Source organism: Dermacentor albipictus, chromosome 6 (genome assembly GCF_038994185.2).
Source record: "Dermacentor albipictus isolate Rhodes 1998 colony chromosome 6, USDA_Dalb.pri_finalv2, whole genome shotgun sequence".
Classification (NCBI taxonomy): domain Eukaryota; kingdom Metazoa; phylum Arthropoda; class Arachnida; order Ixodida; family Ixodidae; genus Dermacentor; species Dermacentor albipictus.
In genome coordinates, this window is record NC_091826.1 from 1,964,599 (window position 1) to 1,991,738 (window position 27,140).

General features: G+C 46.8%; 2 long non-coding RNA genes across 2 annotated transcripts in view; both read left to right on the forward strand.

Moving 5' to 3' along the window:
- Positions 1–27,140, forward strand: part of LOC135917046 (uncharacterized) — a 171,483-nt gene that overhangs the window by 98,516 nt on the left and 45,827 nt on the right. The gene's annotated exons all lie outside the window — the stretch shown is intronic.
- LOC135917041 (uncharacterized) lies at positions 8,503–9,858 on the forward strand. The gene is made up of 3 exons (XR_010569156.2): positions 8,503–8,632; positions 9,476–9,587; positions 9,770–9,858. It is a non-coding gene; the product is annotated as an uncharacterized lncRNA (long non-coding RNA).

A 27,140-nucleotide genomic window follows, 5' to 3' on the forward strand; every position in this document is an offset into this window, starting at 1 on the left:
GTTGCTCAGTGGTTATGGTGTTGGGCTGCTGAGCACGAGGTCGCGGGATCGTATCCCGGCCACGGCGGCCGCATTTCGATGGGGGCGAAATGCGAAAACACCCGTGTGCTTAGATTTAGGTGCACGTTAAAGAACCCCAGGTGGTCAAAATTTCCGGAGTCCTCCACTACGGCGTGCCTCATAATCAGAAAGTGGTTTTGGCACGTAAAACCCCAAATATTATTAAACTTCAAGTTAAATCTCGAGTTTCTACACCAAAGGTTACAAGGCTGTGATCGCTGAAAGAGGCGTGTTTCACACTATAGCTGCCGCACATCGGAATAAGCCCCAGTGCGACATACCCTTTATCTAGCCTTGCGTGACTTTGCGCTTGAAAATGTGTGAATGCAGGCGTGCCAGTACTAGACAGGAAATGACCAACGTCATCCAGATTAGATTCTTGCGCTAGTGTGTATAAAGTAAATCACTTTTGTCACGCACTGGAAGGTTTTTTACTCGATCGGCTGCGAAGCATACACAATTAAAATCTGCTAGCCATACGCCTTTCCTGTCACACTGTAAATACTGACTTACTCTCTCAAAGGAAGGCACACGCTCACTTTCAATGTTGGGGGCGTAGACGCGTATCACGCGCCGACCCACGCCCAGAAAAAAAATCCACAAAAACCAGCCTTCCACTTTTACAAGAAAAAGCAGCTCCTTCTCGAATTCCCCGGTTTTGGTTTCTAATGAAGATAGCGCACACCGCGGAAGCCCCAAGAGCATGTGATACACAAGCATTGTATCTATTGCGGAACTGCAGCAGCATGTGATCCGTCTGTTCTCCACTTTCTGTATGCGTTTCCTGCACCGCTGCTATATCATCATCTGTTTCTAAGAAAAACCGGCTATAAGCTGGTATTGCCGTGTTCTGGCACAAAGACCACGGACATTTATAGTAGCAAAACGAAGTTCAGTGTTTTTTTGAGCCATTGTCGTGTTTTATGAAGAAACGAACTGCATGGTACCCACCTCATGCGTCTGGGGTCAAAGCTGCCTTGGCATCTTGCACAAACCTTCCGAAGCTGCCATCGCAGCCGCAGCTTCGGAAGGCACAGTTGATGTCCCTGTCATGGCGTTCCATCGTCCCTTAAGTTTGGCTTGGTCACTTAGTAGACTAGAAGAGACTCCGCGTAGCACACGCTCTCGCGGCTACGTCGGCGGCCTCTCCGCCGCCCTCCGGTCCGGAGGTACGTTCGGACGCAGCCTCAGCGTTGACCGCCGAGTGATCGCCGCCGGCGATCCTTCCGAGATCCTTGCAGCCAGGGCCTCATGCTCCTGCAGCGTAGCGTCATGGACGCGCTTGGAGACTGAGGCGTCACTTGTTTCCTCGCTCACTTCCATGACTGCCGGCTCCTCAGGTGACGGCGACGGTGTTGTGGCATCCTGCACTTTCACGACGCCGGTGGTGTAGCCAGCTGCGACGGACAACTTTCGGCTTTAACACTTGCGTCTCGGAGCATGTCGGGCGGGGTTAACGTTGCCGCATAAAGTCCCCCGAGCCTCGACGTTGCTTCGCATGCGGCTTCTTCAGCGTCAGCCTCGTCCACGACGAGTTCCGCAGTGTCTTCTCCTCCAACCGGCCCCGCAACCACTTGCGTACGACTTCACGCACTCAGATTCTTCGTGTCAAAAACGACGGCAGTGCGTGCAGCAAGAAACTCGGCATTCTCGCCTGATATCCCTGTTTCAAAACCAAGTACCCAGTACCCAGTGCCCAGTGCAGCACCGGTTGTCGGCCCTGTGCCGCGCGCTGGATGCTGGGGCGCTGGGTAGGCGCAGCGTGCTGGGAGGCGCTGGGTACTGGTGCGAAAAACAGCTCTGGCGCGTTAAATATGTGGTGCCTGGGCATCGTATATATTTTCTTGAATACAGAAAGCAACAGAGAGCGTTTAGTGCAATAAAGAAAAGTAAAAAGAAAAACGTAAAAATGAAAGTGCTCCGACCAGGATTCGCTCGTCGGACCCAAAGACCCCAAAGCCCAGTACATTACCGCTACGCCACGCCAGCTTTTTCTTTCTTTATTGCGTGAAATTATCAGTAGTGTCAAACCAATATTGTTACATTACATTTGGACAAACATGAGAAACAAACGCACACATGGTATGCAGTCCAATGAAAGTTCTAAATTCTGGCAAACAAACACAAGCGTCCAGACATGCGCCCATGTTCATCTGCTGGCGTGGCGTAGCGTAGTATTCGCTACGCCACGCCAGCAGATGAACATGGACGAATAATTTGCCATGTCACGATCGAGAAGCAGTTTTACTTTCGCAGACATACGTCTCGCACAGACATGGTAGATGCGCTATCGCCCAGCGGCTAAAACTCACGCCTGCACCACAAAGAAAAAATTTGGTATCCGTATTAAATAGTATGCTCGGAAGTTCCACAACACCGACTTTCACTTGCGATTGGTATTTTAACCTCGAAAAAGAATCCTAAATGAACCGCCGACCCAGGACGCTGAATGGGCTGTTACAGCCGATTTCGTTAGCCGCTTCTTGTTCTTCACGCAAGGGATAGGCAACGTTTGCTTAGTTCAGTGATGCCTTTCAGTCGACACGTCTGTCTAGACATATATATTCCTCAGAGAAGCGGAGGCTACTGCCGGCAGCCTTCGGCGACAGCACATATACCTGTGTTTATGACGCGTAACATCGGCGCTCATCGCTTCCTGTGCTGGCGCTGTAGACAAGAAAAAAGAAATGGTTTATTTAAGAATACCGATGCGAAATCTGAAATATGGAGATTTATTCTTGTTAGACTTGTTTATTACTGAGCCTAGACGCACCGATAGCGTGCAGACGGACTCGGCAGATACGCCAGGCCTAAGCTTCCTTCGGTGGGGAGCTGGTAGCTCGCGGGTAGCTGGCGCAAGCTAAATTGTGTGTATTTGAGCCTCAGAACTTGCTTTAGTACCATAGGGAAAGTGGAAGCACACGAATTGCCTCAGCTTTTTTATCGGTGCGGTCATATCAATAAGCGGGAGGCTTCGAATTCGGGGTCGAGTGCGTCTGAATGACTTCTGGATTTCATGTTCACTCCACAACACTGCGACAACGGCGACAACTCTCAGTAATATGTTACGTCGTCGTCGTCGTCGTCGTCATCGTCGTCGTCGCCCTCGTCATCGTCGTCGTCCCTTAGAATCCAGTCCGTAACCCTTAATGACCATCGGTTATCTTCCCTCCTCATTACATGTCCTACCCATGCCCATTTCTTTTTCTTGATTTCAACTAAGATGCCATTAACATTAGCATTATATTGACACCTTAGACGTTCTAGAGCATTGCTTTATCACCTTACCATGACTTTCTGGTAACCTTTAGTGTCCCCTTAACTCGCGTTTGTTCCGTCACCCAATCTGCTCTTTTCTTATCCCTTAACGTCACACCCATCATTCTTCTTTCCATAGCTCGTTGCGTCGTCCTCAATTTACGTAAACCCTTTTTGCAAGCCTCCAGGTTTCGGCCCCGTAGGTCGCCACTGGTAAGACACAGCTATTATACACTTTTCTCTTAAGGGATAATGGCGACCTGCTGTTCATGATCTGAGAATGCCTGCCAAACGCACCCCAGCCCATTCTTATTCTTCTGATTATTTCAGTCTCATGTTCCGGATCCGCGGTCAGTACCTGCCCTAAGTAGATGTATTCTCTTACGACTTCCAGTGCCTCGCTACCTATCGTAAACTGCTGTTCTCTTCCGAGACTGGTAAATATTACTTTAGCTTTCTGCAAAATAATTTTTAGAACCACCCTTCTGCTTTGTCTCTCCAGGTAACGTGAGCATGCATTGCAATTGGTCCCCTGAGTTACTAAGCAAGGCAATATCACCAGCGAATCGCAAGTTACTAAGGTATTCTCCATTAAATTTTATGTTCAATTCTTCCCAATCCAGGTGCCTGAATACCTCCAGTAAAAACGCTGTGAATAGCATTGGTGAGATTGTATCTCCCTATCTAACGTCTTTCTTTATTGGGATTTTGTTGCTTTCTTTATGGAGGACTACAAGGGCTGTGAAGCCGCAAAAGATATTTCAGTATTTTTACATACGGCTCGTCTACACCCAGATTCCGCAATGCCTCCATGACTGCTGAGGTTTCGACAAAATCAAACGCCTTCTCATAATCAATGAAAGCTATATATAAAGGTTGGTTATATTCCGCACATTTTTCTATCACCTGATTGATAGTGTGAATATGGTCTATTGTTGAGTAACCTTTATGGAATCCTACATGGTCCTTTGGTTGACAGAAGTCTAAGGTGTCCGTGATTCTATTTGCGATTACCTTAGTAAATACTTTGTAGGCAACACACAATAACCTGATCGGTCTATAATTTTTCAAGTCTTTGGCGTCCCCTTTGTTACGTGCAACGTGTTACATGTTACGTGCAAACTACTAAAAACGGGGCGTCCCTCGCGTTTGCGTGGTTCTGTTCAAGAAGTTAGCCATCCGCCCAGTCAGAAGGGAAAATGCAAGAAACGAAAGTGATCAACGGTGTCAAATGTGCATGCATAAACAAAGCCGCTCACGCACCTTTATTCCAAGCTGCGACACGAAATTATGACCCCAATTAGTTTTATGACGCCAAGATATACCGTTATTTAGGACAAGAGACTAGTATGAAGCGATGAAATTGTATAAAACATTTAATATTCAGCAGCGCTCGTCTTGTGTGCTGGAACCAGCGCCTGTACAGCACAAACCAGTGCGCCCCAGCGTCATGGCAGTGCAACGAGCGTCTCTCCAGCGTGACCCAGCTCTTATCCAGCGTTCGCATTGGTGTCCCAGTGAGTCCCAGCGAGCGTCAGCGTACCCAGTGCGATCCAGTGCGAAAAAACGCGCTGGTTTCACCCTGCACTGTAAAATAATTTACCCACTTAAAAGTGAAAAAGGGTGTAAATGTATCTATAACTCACACCCTTAGGGTGTCAGTTGTATAAATAACACCCTAGGGGTGAGTATTATAGACACACTTACACCCTTTTTCACTATTAAGGGTACAAATTATTTTACAGTGTGGAAGGCACTGGAAGACGTTGGTTTTTGCAATAGGAATGGCCCTTACTGTGGCACCGCAGGCACAGTGGCGCTCTTTCAGGCGGGACTAGAAGGGCCATGTCACCGGCGGCGTGAAGCTGGTGTGGAAGGTCGTCTGTACCCTAATGCCGTTATGGAGCTTTAGGCGTACGAGACGCGTCGTCGACCCCTTGTCTTGGATCCCTTGAACTTTCCACTTTTCCTCCGAGGCCTCGGTCACCTTTCCGAACGGAGCAAGCGCTACACACAAGTCATCGTCGGCCACATTGAAAAGAAGCCAGTGAAGCTTCAGACGCACGCCGTGGTTTGTCGGATCAATAACCAAACAACGTTGGTCCTTCACATTCATTTCGCCACATGTCAAAGCTTTCTTCATCCCTTCCGTGCTCTTGAAAGTCACAGCCCATACGTGGCTCATCTGATATGCCCCCAACGCTATCACTTCAGCGAGCAACGCAAGACGCGCTAACGTGTCTTGGAAATGTTCGGCTCTGTAAGGCCTCGACCGGACATCCGCGTGCAAAAATAAAGTATTCAAAAACACTACGACCTGATGGCAGCGTAGGCAAAATAACTTTGTATTCCTCGCGATCCATTCCGTCGATCCAGTCACCGCGGCCGCTGCTAGCCGAAACCACCGCTCCTTGGAAGCACACGAAACGCACGTCCTTCCACCTCGGTAACCAAGACGCGTCTCCCACTGCACCACACCAAACATTGTACATTTTGGCTGTGTCAACAGTAAGAGCCTGTGTCTGCGTTGATGTTTACATTCGCATTTTAAGAGCCAAGCTGCGCTTTCACTCCACCGCGTCAACTGGCGCACCTTTAGAAGAGCAAAAGTGTTGTTACAATCAGCAAGTACATCGTGGAAAGCTAGAACATCAATTTTGCTTTACGATATCCATATTAAATAAGAAATTCAGAAATAGACAGCGGTGACCGGGGACACTGCTAGGGTTGTTACTAATAATTTCGACAGTTATTTATTTATTTACATATACTGCCATCTTGCATAGCAAGATATTGCAGGAGTGAGTGCATACATATGTCAATAAATTGAAGAATACATTTAAGTGGCAAAATGAAAACAAACAATAGAAAAAACAATATCAGGAATAGCTAGTTGATCAATGAACATGATTAGGTAATAGGTTGGCAAATACATCACTTGGTAACTCGCGCAAGGACACCTCAAGGCTATTCCAAATCACAATTGTATGCGGAAAAAAGGAAAACCTAAAACAATCAATCGTTACATTCAAAGGAACGATGTTAAGATGATGACTTCTTCTGGTGGGCCGAGAAGACGGATTAGTGAAAACAATAGGCGCATTGACATAAGTTTTTCCATGAACAATTTTATGTAGCAGAACAACACGCTCACAAGTACGTCTGTGGGCCAGTGGCTTTAGTAGTAGCTTGCTGGCACGTGATGTCGGTGAGAAATGGCGGTCATAACGATTATATATAAACCGCCTTTTTCTGAATAGACTCAAGCATGTCTATGTCTTTGGAATGATGTGGCGACCACACTACCGACGCGTATTCAAGTAGAGGCCTTATTAGTGATCTGTATGCCGTTAATTTACATTCTTGTAAATTGTCTCCCTCTTTACACTTTTGAGCGCGTATATAATTCGTGTGTTCAGTGCAAAATAGCTACAGAAGCATTCGTGGATGAGTGCTCATTCTGACAGAATACTGGTTTCTCACGGCAGCGCTGTGTCAGAATAATGAGACCCGAGTGAGACAGCTTTTCACGCAACATTATGGAACAACCGAAAACTTTTTTTTTTCGCTTCGCAAAAGCTTACGCAATATTTCTGGGAAATTAACTAATGTGTCAGCGTAACGGCACATGTAAGTCTACAGGCCTGTGCGCCACATCTTACCAAATAAAACAAAACGGATACGCAGCCATTCCCGCAGGCAGTATGATTCTAATCAGCGGCCTATTTTGAGGAGGCCGGTAAGGCGTTGCTGGTGCCTCGTCGTCACGGCACAATTATAACAATTGGCCACGTCGACTTTATAACCGGTGTCGGTACTATACGCAATGCCGGCTTCAGGGAAGCGGGATTGAATACCGCGCAAGAGAAATGTACAGTGTACACGATCGATGCGAAACTGACATACAATTTTAAAGCTTCTCGACCAAAAGTGCTTCTGTCGCGGCGTCAGAACTTGTGTCGTTGCGACAGAAAGTGGCACATTTCTGACGCCACGTCAGAAAACGTATAGTCGCGACAAAGAGTTCCTGTTCCGACGTCAGAATAGCTGTTGCGATAGATAGTTGTTGCGACTTCATAAACTGTTCTTGTCACAACATAACGTTTCTGTTGCGACTTCAGAACTCTTGGTCGTTGCGACAGAATGTTTCTGTTGCGTCATCAGAATTTCTGCCGTAACGTCAGACATGTCTGTCGCAACTACAGAAACATCAGAAACTTCTGTCGTACAACAGGAATTTCTGTAGTAGCGAGAGAAATTTCTGTAGTTGCGACAGGAATTTCTGTTGACTTTTTCAGTTGGCCATACTCAAAGTATAAACAAGACTGCGCGCGTGCTAACGGATAAAGAACCCATCGAGCACCACGAGCCAGTTCACAAACAATGCCTGGGGTAGCGTACGCACGCGATTTAAAAAAAATACGCGCCGCGGACAGGCAAGAAGAAAGCAAAAGTAAAGGCGCGCGGGGCATGGGGAAGGGTGGAGTGGAGCGAGTCGTCATAATAAAAGCGAAGAAAAAAAACAAAGAACGCTAGGATGAGGAGGTGCCGCGCGCCTGCTGTTTCTGTTTCCATGACAACGTAAACAATCGTGCGCGCCACCATTTTGCCAAAGTCTCGGCCTCATGCTAGGGCCGTAACTGAAGGGGACCTTGGCGCTAGCGTCGAAAGAGCGTCTGCTCAAAAACAGCCAATGGCAGCCGTGTGGAGATTCTTCTCTGGGGTTCAGTATCGCCAGGCCCCGTACACTCTCAAGTTCAACAAATGGCCACAGAGGGCGAAAAAATCGACCGCGCGCCGCTGCTAACAAAGCCGACCTAGTTTCATCACCTCGGGATGCGTTCGTTAGTTCCAACATTTCCCGGTAGAGGCGTCGTAATAGGCACAATTTTATCTTACAAACTTTCTCTAACAATTACCGAAGCATTTTCTTTTACATAAAAACAGGGCAAAATTATTATTGCTAATTAGATATTGTACTATTTGTTAGTAAGTTTATTGTTTCTTTGCCATTATAAACGCAAATAGCGTTCAGCATCATCGATCTTTCACGTGACCTCTGGCCTGGATTTAAAGTTTTTACCGGTATTTCTGAGTGCACGGCGGCACGGATTCATTCGTTCGTACACTCAAGACTGGTTGCTTCTTTGTTTCTAAAACTAGTTTCTCGCGCTTAGATGTAACTTGGGGTGAAGTTACGTGTTTGCAAGCGGACATGTAAGCCCGGCAGTTGGGTTTCGGTCGTGAGCCATTCGGAACAGGTCTGCATCGAAACGGGAGCTGGATTTTGCTGCGGCTGACAACGGCAATAACGGTGAGTCGTTTAACACCGCTGCTTCAATCGTTATATAATATCCGTCTCATTACCTTCCAGGCGGGCACAAGTTAACGAACTAGATCCTGCATTACATATGGGCAGTGAGGATCTCAGTTGCTCTTTCCTAAATAAACCTTTACTTGCGAGGCTGTCGTTTGGTTTACACACACAACCAGGAAAGAAAGAGCGATATCGGAACGCGCGTCTCATTTTTCATGTTATTGTAGCCGTGCTTGTAGGTGACTGAGTAGCCTTATCAATATACATATTAAACTTTTTTTTCGAGTCGGCCGGCAACGTCTTTCGTCCACAAAACCGAATAGTCCTTTGGTAAAATGAAGTGAAAGTACAGAATTTAGTGTATTAAACAGTTGCAAGCATGATAATTCACCCATATTTCGTACTTGTTCGTTCCAAATGTTCTTGCTGTTCAGATTGGTTTACCGTAGGGCATTTATTTTTGCAGTAGTGAAGCGGTGCATCACGTTCGTGCAGAAAAATAATGCATCAGTTCTAATAGCTTCATGACTTTCATGCATTTACTTGTAGAACTAGCAGTGTGATCACTTCTAGTGTATAAATGAACCCACAAATGTTCTCATTTGTGATCTTAATAGTACTTGCGCTGTTGACATGCATTGTAGTTAGGCAGACCTCAACTTTATGGACAATAGCAATATTTATTTAACATGCTGCTTAAGCACCCTAGAACAGACAGTGTACATTTGCATGTGTTCTGTAGTCGCAAATCATTACAACATATATGTCACACCTTTTTGCATTTCATATTGCAAAACTTTGCTTTTTCAATTTCTGATTCAGTCAAAATTTCTGTTCCAGACATGCAGTAATGAGGACGGCGCCAGTATAAAGCAACACACTCCACGCACTAAACAGAAGCTGCTGCCTGCTACAACAAGGTCATTGTGTGGACATTGGCTACTACTACAAGGTAAACAACACATGGTTCAGAAATAAATATGTTTGATCTATGCTGTATTGGCTTGCTTTTTGCAGCAGATATGAATGTTTGTTCATATTTATGGTTCAGTATAATTGGTTCGAACATATAAAACACCCATAAATTTGGCTAATCTGTGCTGTATCTCATGTGTCACCGTTTTGCCCCAACAGAGTCTATGCCAAGCACATCTTGGTCGTCACAGGAGCTCCTATCTGCACTAACAGGAAGGGGCTGGAGCCGAATTTGCAAGGCTTTTACATCAAGAACAAAGAAGCACATGCACAAGAATATGGATGAGATATCAAGTCTGCAAAGGACTGTGTTAAGACTGCAAAGAGCTTCAGCCACTATTCCACCAGCACGGACATTTGGCCGAGTCATCCAGGTAACTCAAAAAGGACTTTCTAGAAATTCTTCGTCTTCAGATGCACCTGCAACATCTGACCAAGCACGGACGACGCTGGCCAAAAGATTGAGTTCCATCAGCTTCCTAGCCATGTTAATTCCGTTTGTGCCAAGTGTAATTTTTCTTCTATAAACGCAAGCTTTCTCATTGCCCATTTTTGTTAGAGGTCATTCATCCTCATCCAAATATAAAGGTCAACCGATTCTTCGCTGATACTTAATACCAGTCACTGTCTAGCAGCCTAACATATCTGTAGCAGTATCTTCTAGTGTATGTTGTCATGCGCAATTACTCTCCTGAAATAGCTGATGCAGCATCGGCATGCGTCTTGCATGAACCTATGCACATGTGCTATGCACCATTTTACTTTTCTTGATGTTTTTAGCCTTCAATGCTTGCAGAGCAGTGTGGCTTCTCGTTGATGATTGCTCCTCTTCCTTGATAGCCTGGGTCTTTGTGCAAGCTACAGTGAAGTGATTGATTGCAGAATCTGGTTTTGCGGCCACACTTGGTTGTGGTAACTGTGTTACGTTTCTCAGATGTGGGGGCCTGGTCAGTTGCATTGGTAAGCAGTCCCTCGAGGTAAGCATTTGCTCCTGCAGTCCGCAAAGCGACATAGACTCCCAGTATACACACACTGTAACTGGTGCGCTCCGTTCGTTCTGGCCTGCTGCAGCCATGGGCAAATTGTGCTTGTGGCCTACCTCGGCCATGATTTGCTCAAAACGGAGACCAGCATATGTGCTTACATGGTTTGAAGTGTATGAAGTTGATAGCCGTATGGGTGGAAAGGCCCGCAAGAATGGCTGCCGAAGGTGATGCCCACAAAAGCGACTTGTCCACATTGCGACAAAGTGGGACAGAAAGTATGAGCCATACATAGCGGCCCCAGAAAGAAAATAAATGTGCAGGGTGGAAAGGAGTTAACGCTAAAATGCCGGGTAGTCCATGTCGCTGTGCTGGTTGCGGCAGCAGATGCCTGCGTCACCTGATTGCTTCACAATGGAAGTTGCTCATCTTCAACGGCAACTGTTGGTTCAAACAGGTGCAAGGCTCTGTCCAATCTGTTTGTACCGCAGGTTTTCGCTCGTTACCAGACCACCACATGTGACAAAGGCAAGCATTATGCCTGTAATATGGTTCGTAGCCAATGTATAATGTATTGTCTGAACCTCATGCGGTGACTGATTGCCGTTTAATTTTGCTGTTATGTCACTTGGTTACGGTCGCAGTTTTATGTTTTTCGAATATTGCGGCCTGGTCGGTTTCACTGGGAAGCAGCCTCTCATATAGTAAGCATTTGATCCTGCAGTCTGCACAGCGACATAGACTCCCAATTTACGCACACCGTGATTCGTGCTCCCCGTTCACCCTTTCCTGCTGCAGCCATGGGCAAATTGTGCCTCTGGCCTTTCTCGGCCGCGATTAGGCATGAACGGAGACCAGCATAAGTGCTTACATGGTCGGACGTGTATGAAGTTGGGTGGAAAGGCCCGCAAAAGTGGCTGATGAAGGTGATGCCCACGAAAGCGACTTGTCCATATTGAGACAATGTGGGACATCAAGTGTGAGCCACACATTAGCGGCCTCCAAAAGAAAAGAAACATGCAGGCTGGAAAGGAGTCAATGCTAAAATGATGGGAGTCCATGTCGCTGTGCAGGCTGCGGCAGCAGATGCCTGCGTCACCCGACTGCTTTGCACTGCAAGTTGCTCATCTTTAACAGCGACTGTCGCCGCAAATAGGTGGGACACTCTGTCCAATCTGTTTCTGCTGCTGGTTGTTGCTCGTTAGTAGACCACCACGTGCGACGAAGTCGGGCACTACGCCTGTAGGTAGGCAGCTCAATGTACCCTAAGAGACCCGTGTATGTGAATGCTCACTGTTGCCATATGGTTCGTCGCCAATGTATAATGTATTGTCTGAACCTCATGCGGTGACTGATTGCCGTTTAATTTTGCTGTTATGTCACTTGGTTACGGTCGCAGTTTTATGTTTTTCGAATATTGCGGCCTGGTCGGTTTCACTGGGAAGCAGCCTCTCATAGTAAGCATTTGATCCTGCAGTCTGCACAGCGACATAGACTCCCAATTTACGCACACCGTGATTCGTGCTCCCCGTTCACCCTTTCCTGCTGCAGCCATGGGAAAATTGTGCCTCTGGCCTTTCTCGGCCGCGATTAGGCATGAACGGAGACCAGCATAAGTGCTTACATGGTCGGACGTGTATGAAGTTGGGTGGAAAGGCCCTCTAAAGTGGCTCATGAAGGTGATGCCCACAAAAGCGACTTGTCCATATCGAGACAATGTGGGACACCAAGTGTGAGCCACACATTAGTGGCCTCCAAAAGAAAGAAACATGCAGGCTGGAAAGGAGTCAATGCTAAAATGATGGGTAGTCCATGTCACTGTGTAGGCTGCGGCAGCAGATGCCTGCGTCACCCGATTGCTTCGCACTGCAAGTTGCTCATCTTTAACAGCGACTGTCGCCGCAAACAGGTGGGACACTCTGTCCAATCTGTTTCTGCTGCCTTTTGTTGCTCGTTAGTAGACCACTACGTGCGACAAAGGCAGGCACTACGCCTGTAGGTAGGCAGCTCAATGTACCCTAAGAGACCCGTGTATGTGAATGCTCACTGTTGCCATATGGTTCGTCGCCAATGTATAATGTATTGAGTGAACCTCATGCGGTGACTGATTGCTGTTTAATTTTGCTGTTATGTCACTTGGTTATGGTCGCAGTGGTATGTTTTTAGAATATTGCGGCCTGGTCGGTTGCACTGGGAAGCAGTCTCTCGCAGTGAGCATTCGCTCCTGCAGCCTGCACAGCGACATAGACTCCCAATTATCATGCACCGTGATTCGTGCTCCCCGTTCGCGCTTTCCTGCTGCAGCAATGGGCATATTATGCCTCTGGCCTTTCTCGGCCGCGATTAGGCATGAACGGAGACTAGCATACGTGCTTACATAGTCCGATGCGTATGAAGTTGATAGCTAGATGGGTGGAAAGGCCCGCGAAAGTAGCTGATGGAGGTGATGCCCACGAAAGCTTGTCCATAGCGAGACAATGTGAGACACCAAGTGTGAGCCACACATTAGCGGCCCCCGAAAGAAAAGAAGCGTGCAGGTTGGAAAGGACTGAACGGCTAAAATTTGGGGTAGCCCATGTCGCTGTGTAGGCTGCAGCAGCAGATGCCTGCGTCTCCCGATTGCTTCGCAATGCAATTTGGGCATTTTTAACGGCGACTGTCGCTGCAAATAAGTGGCATACTCTGTCCAATATGTTTCCGCTGCTGGTTCTTGCTCGTTAACCTGACCACCACGTGCGACGACGACGGTGAGCCGTTCACGAGCTCGCGTCAATTATTCCAGCGTATCTCGACATGCAAATTTTATTTCTGCTATTGCACGAGAATGTACACTGCTTGTCTTCTGCCAATAAAGTCGCGCGTTCTGTTCATTCACTTGTGGCTTGTTTGTATGGGCGTCAGTAGAGGCTCTTGGCAATTAGAACGCACCAGCTACGCGGCAGCGAAGGCATTGACGCATGCCGCATAGCCTGCGGGACAAGCATGGCGCGTACCAGCGTACGCGACCGGCAAAAAACGGCCATATTGAATTTTGCGCTAAAACAAAAAAAACTTGCACTTCCGCTTTCGGATTGAGCAACGTCATCTGGCGTCCCCCAAAGTAAGTTCCATGCGCTGCCGCTGCTTATTTTCGAACCACGGCGGAAGGTACAGTTCCCCTTCTCTAAGTATCTTCTTTATTCTATGGTATCGCCATGAATCGTGCGCCAGCTGGGGCCGTCTGTGCGCGCGCTTCAGCGAAAGCGACAAGCTGAATCCAATCATGCAGTAGATGTAGCTAGAGCTGCGACATCTCGAGCAACGGCAGAGTTGCCTGCTGCAGAGCAAAGGGAGGCCAGATTAGCATGCTACAAAGATGCTTACCAAGCGCGGAAGCGGGCCACCATGGAAGCTACTGCAACCGCCGCCGTCGCTCGGCAACGCGAACAAGAAGGAGACGGAGCCGTCGATACAAGAAACGGCAGCCACAGCGAGCTTTTGACGAACCACACGCTTCGGCTGGCGGCCAGCTCGACTGAGACAGCCATGTTTCACCGCGACTTCACGGACAACCCGTTCGGCAGCGTGTGTAACGTGCGCGAAAGACTGTGTCCTAACTTTCATGAAACACTGTGCGCATAGACTTTGCAAAACCAACCCAAACAGACCTTTCGCTCGGGAAAACTAGGTCTACAAAAGTTAAACCACAGCCAATTTCTTGGCGTCTTAGCGACTTTCTTTGGTGACGTAGAGGGAGAGAGCGATTTGAGAGAAAGAAAGAAGCAAAGACAGGCAGACGAGGCTAACCAGACGCACGCCCGGTTTGCTACCCTACGCTGGGGGAGAGACAGGAAGTACTAGAAGACTGTTTTCTCCCAGTAATTCGTGTTCAGGCACTCAACCAAGAGGCCCCAGTTGGGCGCGCACGTGAAGTTGCGCACCCAGTCTGTCGCAGCGAGCTGGTCGACGCAACGCCCTCGTTGCTTTCTGTGCCAGCGACGCGTCAAGGATGTTCGTTTCCGAATGCGTTCTCGATTCCAGCCGATATAATGCCTTGAGGCGGCGCTGGATGCCATAACGGGCACAAAGACACAGCAGGTGTTTATTAGTACGTCGCTTCTGTCCCGCACGAGCTATAACTCGTCTCACGGCTTGGTGCAACGATAGCAATGGTTTGAGAGCGCCGCTACAGGCGTTTATGTTTTTTTCTCGAAACTGATATAATCCTGGAGGTTCCTTTCAACTGAATACGTCTTGCAAGCTCACCGGCTACAATTCGTAAATTGAAATGGGAGCCGTAAGGTAATTCGCAAATTATTTCGTCAACCTTTTAATTAGTCGAATGTGTTGCGGTTTCTCGTGCTAGAGATGTCCGCCTCTTCGAATTATCCAGCTAAAGCACAAGAATAATGCTACCTGCGACAGGCAAGTTTAAAAAATCCCAGAAAACTGAAAGATCACCTCGTACGTGCGTGCGTGCGTGCGTGCGTGCGTACATACATACATACATACATACATACATACATACATACATACATACATACATACATACATACATACATACATACATACATACATACATACATACATACATACATACATACATACATACATACATACATACATACATACATACATACATACATACATACATACATACATACATACATACATACATACATACATACATACATACATACATACATACATACATACATACATACATACATACATACATACATACATACATACATACATACATACATACGCATGTACATGCACACGCTCTTCTAAGCGCTCCTATCCCCGCTCTACCTATACCACGTGAGCTGCTTCCCACACTTCACACATACTTTTAGCTCTGGCATTCCTAATAGTAACGCATTCAGAAGGAAGAGTCGCATCAATATTTGCGCACGATAGCTTCAATCCACCCGGACGACGACACAGTGAGAGCGCGCGTCTTCACTCCCGCCGTCGTTTCAGAAGGCAATCGAACGGCTCGGTGTACCGGCTGCTACGTCCCGTCTTATTCCGAGTCCCTTCAACAGTCCATGTTCTGCTCACTGCAAATCGAGCATCACATGTGCGACTTAATATAGGTGGCGCAGTGCCTTGACGCTTACCGTCCCTTAGATAAACGTATTGAATGCATTTTCTGCTGGACGTTAAGAACTTCCAATCTGAGCGGCATGAAACGGCACGCGCTCTCACAGGCAAGTCCTTCTGTGTTACCGAGCACGGACGCAGCGGTATCCGCCTAGACGCGAAGTCTTTTCCACGAGTCGGCCCTAATATGGCGCAATTCATGCTAGCAAACCGTGAAGACTTCCATAAAGCAGGCCAACTGTTTTACCCTCTCTGCAGCGAGCGTGCAACAGATTTGTTACGTGACGCTCTGACGTCACAAAGGGCGCGAGGCGCAGCCCAGAAGCGCCCACATGAGCTTTCATGGGGCTAGCACGCTACGGCGAAGGCCGGCTGGAAAACCACGCACGAGGCATTTCTTTCTTGGGCATTCCATTCGTTTTACTTTCGAGGGCGAGCAACCCAATGCCCTTTCAGCACAGCAGCGAAGGGGGGCAGTTTGTTTTAAAAGCGCGCAACAACGCAGTCAGCGGAGCCTTGACCAAAATACACGCGGAAACTCGAGAGTACGCCCGTGAGCTATAATTGGCGGCTGCAGGGAGCGGGCATGCAGAGAACGCATGACTCATCGCATCTTCAGGGCGCGCTTTTAGCGAGCGTTATGTTTAGGTGTCGTGAACGCAGATGTAAGAGGCGCCGTTGGACTCGTGCAGGCGAGCGAGAAATTCGCGGTTCCCGCTACATTTACGGCATGCCAGCGAGCGGCTTGTCGAAAAGACAATAAATGTTACCACAAATAATTTAGAACGCTCAACTGCAATATTTCGGGAAAGCACGACTGGCACTTATTCGTATACAATTCACAAGAAATGGGGGCAATATATCGCCTAGGCAATTGGAGCTGCATTTCTTGAATCCGCCATTGCCGCTAAAGAGGCAGCGTGCTTTAACCCCAACATTCGCGATGGTGGCGACGACTGTTGGTGCGAAAATCATCCACAAAAGGCAGCGCTGCACGCGCTGGTGGCACTCCATGTCGAGTTCGAGGTACACATTTTACTTATTCATTTATTCATTTATTTATGTTCGTACTCTCAGGACCCGAGGGCATTACAGGGAGGAGTCTTCTAACAATCAATTGTTCATCGCAACATTAAAGGCGGTAGGGTCTTCGATTGCAGCGACGGAGCCGGGAAGGTGGTTCCAGTCACTGCTTGTCTGCCGCAAAAAGGAGGCATGACAAGTGTAAGAGTGACATAAAGGAATTTTAACCTTGAGTTTACGATCGATCCGTGAGGACACGTAATCTGTCCTGCACCAAGATTTTAATATAGGCTCCGTAAAAGCGAGCAGAAGAAGCTTTATTAAAGAATAGTCCGGCAGTTCTTGCTGTGGTGGCGGCCTCAGGTGGCGGCTCGAAGTCCTTGGACTCGGGTGGCATCTCCGGCTTGCCGGACGGCCCAGAGCTGGCCTACCAGCTCTGAACTTCTGATAGCCGCCCCCCAGCGGCGGTGACGCCTACGGAGAAGGTCCCCGGCGGCTTCCGCATCCGGGGCGGCGTCGGGAAGAAGCGAGCTCTAGCCTTCCCGTACTCTGGCAACGGACGCGATTATGGGCGGGTAGCGAACGGAGCAGGTTTGATTACCGTTGTTACCGGCACAGTAGATAATGTTATAAAGAACTTGCAAACGCAAAAGTAGCTTGTAACGCACCGCATCACTGTCGACTCGTATACACGCATGGGTTCGGCGATGGAACATTAAAAACGGCCGTGCACCAGGGTTGCGAATGAATGAACAAGCAGAGCTTTTACAAACCGCAGCCTCGGCCTACTCTGCGGCCGAGCACATGAACGGAATGCAAAACCCATCTGCCGCGACTGTATTACTGGGTTGCGCGAGATAATTCACGCGATACACACTTTATTCAAGTTGCACGCCAACTTGGCCTGTTGTGCCCCCAGCAGCTATCAGGCCCTGCCTGATAGTGACACACGTACATTTAAGATGTACAAAGACATACGTACAAAGACATCATCTATGACGCTACTAATATAAAAGGACGAAAATGGGTATCGATTTTGCTCCTCTTGGGGAGCAACTGATCTGCCACAAGCATTCGTCCTTTTGGGGTGTAACGGCGAAGGTGAACTGTTACTTCCTTGTGGTTACTGTTTCAAGGACTAGCAGTTGTTCCGTTACAATGCTCCTCAAGGGAGTAACGATCATTCCTTCTAATGATTCACAAATAAGCAATTCACGACCTTAGTCATTTATACGCTGATAAAACATGTTATTGAGATGAAAAAAAAGGAAAAAAAATTATGCGGATCCCACGCACTGTGGGAAACGACGTAAGCGAAGCTTTCTGTGGTGTTTGATTTCAGTGACAATAAATAGCGTTGATGTTAACGGCAAATGTTTCATTTCTTCAGCGATTAGTGCAATACGAGAGCGGTGCCTTGATGGTAAATGTTACCTTGCGTGCACCTCTGCTGTTTGTCTTCGCAGCACACAAAACACACAGCAAGGTGCGTTTGCTCGAGGCGTTCTCCTGTGGGCCATTGTTCATACCCACCGAGAAGGTTAGCACTAACATTGCCTCGCACCACACATCGCATCGGAGCAGGAGTGTCAAACGTTACTTGAATTATGGGACTGTACGTGCCAAAGCCATAATCGGATTATGAGGGCGCCGTAGTGGCAGACTACGGATGAATTTTGACCCCCTGGGGTTCGAGCACCTAAACGAGTGTACACGAGTGTTCTTGTATTTTGATCGCCCCCGTCGAAATGTGGCTATCGGGATCGAACCCGTGACCTGGAGCAGTGTCATAGCCACGGCGGGCACAGTTCGGTGACGCCTACAGACGGTGCTGCCTATAGGCAACGGTGCTTTAGCGCGGATTTGTGTCTGCACGCCGTGCGTCAGTTGACCAATCTGCACGGTGCTCATTTCTCAGAAACAGCAGACGCGCACCGCTCCAGCCTCGGGGGCGCGCGCATCGAGAAGTGGCGTTTTCTCTCGCCCCGCGTGACGCGTGAGCTGCGAGCGCCGAGAGCTTCGCAGGTGCGTCGGTTTTATTCTCTGCTTCCTCTCCCACGTCTTCTCTACCATTATGGATGATGACGATGATGAATATAGTGTTTTGTGGCGCAAGGGCCAAGTGTGATCAAAGAGCGCCAGTTAAATGTCAATGTGTTCAATGTGAAGCTATAAATTACGAACGATGGATGTGACAGGGATGTAAAGGGGCCTAAAAGACGGTCGCTGTAACGTGCGTAACAGATACATGTAATAAAACTATGACAATGACTATGAAGCGTGCCAAGGACGCGAAAGATACATTGTGAAAGAATTGCAATGTGCTAAAATTGGTCACAGGCAAAAAATTCCAAAAAAGCACTACTTCCGTTACAGAGCCGTTGAAGTGCAAGGACCTGAAGGTGCGTGCTACACAAGGACTACTATCCCAGCAGCATCCTCTGGAGAGAGGATGCGCTACGAAACGTTTGGGCTAATATCATGCAAGACTACATCTTTCAAGAAACCTAGGACAGCTTTGGTAGCAAAAAGGGGTTCTTTACCAAGAAACACAGCAGGATAGAGAGGGAGACAATCGCGGTATGCTAGAGGAAAATGTTTCCTTCTTTCTCTTTTGCCTTCCCGACACTCCACGAAGACGTGGAGGACGGTGAGCCTCTCACCACATCTACCACAGGTTGGAGGCTCATTGCTAGTCAATAGAAAATTGTGAGTACCATATGTTTGTCCTATTCTGAGTCGACGTAATAGGACATCAGTTCTTCGTGATTTTGTAACGGAGGGCCAGAAACCTAACTTTGGCTTAATCAAGGGGAGCTTATCATTTGCTTCGTTGTCCCACAAGTGTTGCCAGTGGCTTCGCAGTTTCGTTCGCAAAAAAAGGCCTGAGATCTGTGGTAGGAATAGCAGTGGTAAGATTGACAGCTTGCGATGTAATTGATGTGACCATTTGGTTTGTCAGCACATTACCCTCGATGCATCTATGGCCAGGAACCCCGCATATTTTTACATGTCTACGAGACGAATAAATATTACAGAAGTACGAATAAAGCTGACTAAAAACAGGATTTTTGTCTTTTCTTAAGGACATCAGCGCTTTTACGACATTTAGAGGGTCCGTGGATATTATGGATAGCTCTAGTTTGAATTTCTTTATGTGTTTAACCACAGCCAGTACTACATAGGCTTCTGCGGTAAAGATGCTTGTATGGGAGTTCAGCAGGCGTGCTTCAGAGAAAGAGGGACCAACAGCCGCGTAAGACACGCCAACATGCGATTTTGATGCATCGGTGTAGAATTCCAAACAACAGTACGATTGTAGTTCATGGAAATGCATTCGAATTTCGAGCTCTCGAGCGTATTTTGTAACTCTTACAAAATACGCCTCACATTCTATAACCTGCCAATCCTAAGGCGGTAGCTGCTTCGCTGGAGGAATTATGCCGTGTTCGAATAGTGGAGCATGCGTTTCCACGCTAAGCTCCTTCACGCGGAGGGAAAAAGGCCGTCTCACAGAGGGTCGGTTATGGAAAAGTGCAGTGCATGTCCTAATCGTTAATAGTTTCACAACACGGATGCTCAAGATTAGAGTGCACTTCAAGGAAATATGTAAAGCTGATGTATGATCTCTGCAGGTGGAGTGACCACTCATTCGATCTATATATAAGCTTTCAATGGGGCTAATTCTGAAGGCGCCTGCGGCCAGACGGATACCCAGGTGGTGGACGGGATCCGGCATCTTTAGTGCGCTCGAGGTGACAGAGTTGTATACTATGGCACCATATTATAACCGTGATTGAATGAGGCTCTTGTAAATATTCATTATGCACTTCCTGTCGCTACCCCATGTTGCGTGAGACAGTATATTCAGTAAGTTCATTGTTTTTAGACATTTTCCTTGAGATATTTTATGTGTCGTATAAAAGTAAGCTTAGAGTCAAGTATTATACCTAAATATTTGTGCTCTTTGTTGAGAGGTATTTGTTGTCCACACTGTTCCACGCATGGGTCTGGAACCAGGCCTCTCTTTCTTGTATAGAGAACACAAGAACGTTTGTGGGGGTTGACTTTAGACCCATTTTCGTCTTCCCACTTAGATATCTTGTTCAAGCCCTGCTGTACTTGTCTCTCGCACACTACAAGGTTACAGGATTTGAAACCTATCTTTATGTCGTCTACGTAGACGGAATAAAATATAGCTGGTGCTAATGAAGCGCGGAGTATGTTCATCTTAACTATAAAGAGTGTGCAGCTGAGCACACCTCCCTGGGGTACACCAGTTTCTTGTATAAATGGACGCGAGAGTACATGCCCGATTTTTACGTGGAAGATACGATTGGACAGATAGCTTGCTATCAGGTTTAGCATATTGCCATGGATGCCCATTCCCTACAAGTCTCGCAAGATAGCGTAACACCACGTTGTGTCATACGCCTTCTCCATATCGAGGAATATCGATAAGAAAACCTGCTTCTGTAAAACGCGTCACGAATATTTCCCTCAATGCACACGAGATGATCAGCTGTGGGCAGACCCACTCTGAAGTCACACTAATAGGGATCAAGCATTTTGTTCATTTCAAGGATATGCATGAGTCGCCGGTTAATCATTTTCTCAACCAGCTTACGAAGGCTACTCGTGAGAGCTCTCGGGCGGTAGCTTGCCGCTGACGAAGGATCGTTAGGTTGCTCCAAACGGGGACCACAGTTGCCTCCTTCCACACGGGCGGAAGATATCCAGCAGCCCAAATAGTGTTGAAAAGTGCAAGCATAGTGTCAGTTGTGTATCAGTGTGTGCGTTCTCAATTCATGTCGTACATTATTCTATAAGTTCCCGGTGCAGAGCTCTTGCATACGATCAAGGCAGCTCTCAGCTCGGCAATGCAGAAAAGATGGTTATAGGGTGCGTTTTGTGGGGATTTCCGCTCAAATGCCTTATATTACTCTATTTGTCTGTACTTCATGAAGGATTGCGAGTAGTGGATTGAGCTTGACACACGCTCAAAGTGCTCCCCTAGGGGGTCTGCCTGCTCTTCTAAGGTATTCCCTTGATCTTTCACCAGAGGCAACGGATTTATTTGCTGCCCCTTTAGCCTCCCTACGCCATTCTAAACTTTTGTCTCCTGTGGGTACGAACTTATGCCTGAAAGGAACCTCGCCCAGCTTTCTCTCTTCGCCTGACGTCGTATCCGCCTCCTCTGCGATTCTATGTGTTTAAATTCAATGAGATTTTCTGTATTCGGCGATCTACGCAATATGCCCCATGCCTTATTCTGCCTCTTTCACGCATGTCTAGTCTTCATTACATCAGGGAACACATCTTTTAAGTGAACCACCATTTGTTCGCGGGATAAACTATTCAGCAGCATCAATAATAACATCGGTAAAATATGCGACAGGATCATCTATAATAATATTGTGTATAAAATCGGGTGATAAATGAGTTGATTCGTTAAAATGTTCCCAGTCAGCCGATGCTAATTTCCAAATGGGAACAAGGGGAGGGTTGTCATGCTGCGTTATTTTGAAGTTATAGGGAAGTGGTCACTTCCAAAATGATTATTCATCACATTCCATTCCAGATGAGGCAGAAGAGAAGCAGATTCTATTGCTAGTTCTAAGGATGAATATGAATTGTGTTGGATGCTGCAATATGTTGGGTCCTTATCAAACAAGCAGGCACCAGATGTAAGAACGAAATTTTCAATGAGTCGGCCCCTCGCGTCGCATCACGCGTCTCCCCACACAGTGCTGTAGGCGTTAAAATCACCCACACGTATGTAGGGTTCTGGGAGCTGATTTATGAGGTTATAGAAATCTGTATTTTTGGGGGTGATAGCTTGGGGGTATATATATGGAACAGACAGTTACAAACTTATTGAAAAGAACCCCTCTAACTCACACTGCCTGATGGGGTATCTGTAAGACTAGTGGCAATTCAAGCTACAGACTTGTCTGCAAGGATTGTCACACCACCGCACGAGGTGTTAGCTTCGTCACGGTCCTTTCGGAAGATGGTGTACTGACGAAGAATGTTTGTGTACCTTACAGATGTGTCTTTTGAACACACAGCAGCTTTCGATTATGTTTTTGTAGGAGTTCTCTAGTATCATCAAGGTTATGAAGAAGTCCTCTAGCATTCCAGTGTAGTATTTGCGTCTCCATTTTGGTAAATCTGCTATGTGCTGTGCGTTTAAGAGACGAGCTCACGGGCCCATTCCAGAAGCCGTGACGCGAGTTCTGTCTTTTTTGGAGCGGTCTAGAGAGGCTCGTCGCTGCTTGGGCGCTGGTGGCACCGTCTTGCTGGTTGTTGTGTCCATTGCCTCTTGCGAGGCGCTGGATATACAGCGCGTGTCCCAACTGTCGTGCACCAAGAGTTAATGTTATGCAAATCCCACGTAGCTGGACAGAACCAAGGTAACGTTGTTTGCCGTCGCTTGGAGATACTCAGAATATTTATTGCATATATCCCGCTTAATTACATAATTAGTCCTAATTAATTAACTTCTCGAATATTATAATTAGGTCAGAAGTGTTCATGAGAAATCGTAGAGCAACAAGAAAAGCCCCCGATACAGCTTTCTGTCGCTCAACAAAAAAAGACTCAGTTATGGGGTTTTACGTGCCAAAACCACGGTCTGATTATGGGGCATGCCGTATAGTGGCGCACTCTGGAAATTTTGACCACCTGGTGTTTCTTAACGTGCACCTAAAGCTAAGGACACGTCTGTTTACGACCCCATCGAAATGCGGCCGTTGTTGCTCAATACGTGCTAAAGGTGTTTTTCCGAGCGTGAAAGAAGCCTGCGAATACAGGCAAAATTGCCGCGCGACTGGCCACTGGAGACACTTTGCTTGTGTTTGCCTGCTTGATTCGCGCTAGGAAGAGCACTTTTATGTAGCACGTATTGAGCAGCAGAAAGCTGAATTGGAGTTTTTCATGTTGCTCTGCAATTTTCTCTCTACACTTTTCATGTAACTATAATATTTCAGAAGTTGATAAATAATTAGGACTATGTAATTAGGCGCAACACAAAAACATATCTGAGTATCTGCAAGCAACGGCAAACACCATACATTGGATGATGATGATGATATGTAGTGTTTATTGGCGCAAGGGCCAAAGAGCGCCCAGGCAGTGGTGATGAGCACTGAACTGACTAATGGCTGATGTGACGTGGCTGTAGAGAGGCCTAAAACTGAGAGCTGTCAATTGCTTAAAAAACATAAGGGATAAAAATTGGAGAATGACTGAAGTAGGGTATGATATAAGTATGGGATATACAACGATGGTTTTATAGCGTTACATGAATATAAATCGACAGGTGATTGTTGTTGAAGAGTAGCACAACAGGCTCAGCGGATACCTTGAGCACAAGGGCCCGGAGGCATGTGCTATACTAAAGGTTGACATAGAAACCGTGGCCTCTGGCAAGAGGCTGTGGGCCGTGTTACGAATTTCTTGGACACAAAACATGGAGCATGTCAACGTCATTTAAAAAGGCTAAGGTAGATTGCATGTCAAGTAGCGGTTCTATGCCTAGAAACAGTGCCAGGTGAAGTGGTATACACTGAATATACGCTAAGGGGAAGTGTCTTCTCCTCTCGACTTGTATTTCGCGGCATTCTAGGAAGACATGCTGAACACTGAGTGTCTCCCCAGATCTACTACACATTGGACGTTCACCGCCAGTCAACAAAAAGCTATGTGTACCGTAAGTGTGCCCTATTCTGAGACGACAGAATAGGACATCACTTCGTCTCGACTTGGTCAGTGATTGCCAGTATCCTAAATGTGGCTTAACTATGTGGAGTTTATTAAGGGTTTCAGCATCCCACTTATGCTGCCAGTAGGTTCTCAGTTTTTTCCGTAAGTATGGCTTTAGATCTGAGACAGGAACGGCTACGGGCATGTTGCAAGATTTTGTGTCTAAGGAGGTAGCAATTCGGTCTGCCAGGATGTTACCTTCAATACCTCTGTGTCCAGGCACCCAGCATATCGTTACATGTTGGCCATGCAGAGGCATAAATAGTACATAGGAGATAGAAAAGATCTGCAATTACTGGATTTATGTGGTTTTAACAACATGACATGACATAAATGACACATACATGACATAAATGAACACATGACACATGACATAAATGAACATGACATCAATGTTTTAACAACGCTTAATGAGTCTGTGTATATGACCGCATTACGTAGTTTTAACTATTTGATGTGTTTTGCAGCCGACCACAGTGCATACGCCTCTGCTGTAAAGATGCTTGTTTGAGGGTGCAGAACATCGGACTAGAAAAAGAACGGGCCGACGGCTCCATATGACACTCCAGCATGTGATTTAGACGCATCGATGTAATACTCTGGACAAGGGTACTTAAATTGTAATTCCAGAAAATGCATACGAATATGCGCCTCCAGGGCGTGCTTCGTTACCTCCACAAATGACGTGTCACTGTGAATGATTCGGCACAACCACGGCAGAAACGGCGTGGCAGAGGCCATTAGACGATTTTCATGAATAGGAGCATCCATCTTCTCGCTCAACTTTCTCACACGGATCGAGAATGACTCTCTGGCTGTAGGTTTGTTAAGAAAGAATGCTGCAGAGGTCATATCGTTTATGGTGGGATAACAAGCATGTTTTTAGCACGTACTTTCAGAAAATAATTAAAAGTAGAATATGACCGCTGCAGATCGAACGACCATTCACTCGATTCGACATAGGGGCTTTGAATCGGAGTCGTCCTAAAGGCACCGGTGGCGAGGCGGATACCAAGATGATGCACAGGGTCCAGCATCTTGAGAGCACTGGGCGTAGCAGAGTGATACACTACGGCACCGTAGTCTAACCGCGATCGTACAAGGCTCCTGTAGAGGTTCATGAGGCATTTCCTGTCGCTTCCCCATCTTGTGCGTGACAGTATTTTCAGGATATTTATTGTTTTAAGGCATTTAGCTTTCAGATACTTGATATGAAGGATGAAGGTTAGTTTTGAGTCAAGTATTATTCCTAAAAATTTATGCTCAGTGTTGTGTGGTATGTGCTGTTCATGCAACATAGTATCAGAATCTTGTATCAAGCCTCTCTTTCTAGAAAAAAGCACACAGGAGCTTTTGAGGGGGTTTAGCTTGAAGCCATTTTCATTTGCCCATTTTGAGACCTCGTTCAGTCAGAGTTGGACTTGACGCTCGGAGACTGCAAGGTTACAAGACTTAAATCCTAGTTGCACATCATCTACGTATATTGAATAAAACATTGAGAATGGGATGACTTTATGAAGGGAATACATTTTCAAAATGAAGAAGGTGCAACTAAGCCCGCCCCCTTGTGGCACACCAGTCTCTTGAGTGAATAGCCTGGACAGGGCATTGCCCACTCTAACAGGGAACGTGCGGTTTGTCAAGCAGTTTTCTATCATATTTAGCATATTGCCGCGTACGCCCATTGCAGACAGGTTTCGGAGGATTCCGAATCGCCATGTTGCGTCATAGGCTTTCTCCAGGTCGAGAAACACAGAGAGAGAAAACTGTTTGTGCACATAAGCATCTCTAATGTTCGCCTGAATGCGAACAAGGTGGTCTGTTGTTGACCTACCCTCTCTGAAACCACATTGAAGGGGATCAAGTATACGGTTGCTTTCCAGGAAATAGATTAGACGCCGATTTACATTTTTTTCATATAACTTACATATACAGCTTGTTAGTGGTGTTGGCCTATAACTACTGACTAATGCGGGGACTTTGCCTTGCTAATGAATTGGGATGACAATCGCTTCTTTCCATGAGGATGGAATATACCCAGATAGCCACATGGTGTTGTAAAGAGATAGAAGTGTGTTCAATGTTTCTGGATGCATATTCTTCATCATTGCATACATTATGCGGTCACCACCTTGTGCTGAGTTGCTGCAGGAAATGAGAGCAGCCTTCAGTTCAGCGCGACTAAAGGGACAGTTGTAAGGTTCATCTGCTGCACATTTTCGTTCAAGGCAATCTCGCTTTATGCGTTCCTTGAACTTTAGGAAAGTTGGCGCATCGTGTGATGCACAAGCAATATTTTGAAAATGCTTGCCCAGGAAATCTGCCTTATCTTTCATGGTGTCGCTTGAACGTTTACTAAAGGAAGTGGTTGTGTTTCCCTGCCCTTTAATTTATTCACCCTGTTCCATACCTTACCCTCATCCTTGTACGAATTGATACTACATATGTACCTTTCCCAGCTTTCTTGCTTAGCACGTCGACGTGTTATCCTGCCCTGTGATTTTGCCTTATTGAAGTTAATGAGGTTCTCTGCAGTTGGAGAGTCACGAAGCAGGCCCCAAGCTTTATTTTGTTTTTTCCGTGCCTCTTTGCATTCGTCATTCCACCAAAGCAAACGACGCTTATTAGCAAGTCCGTTAGTTTGTTTTATGCATTTTTCAGCGGCGTCA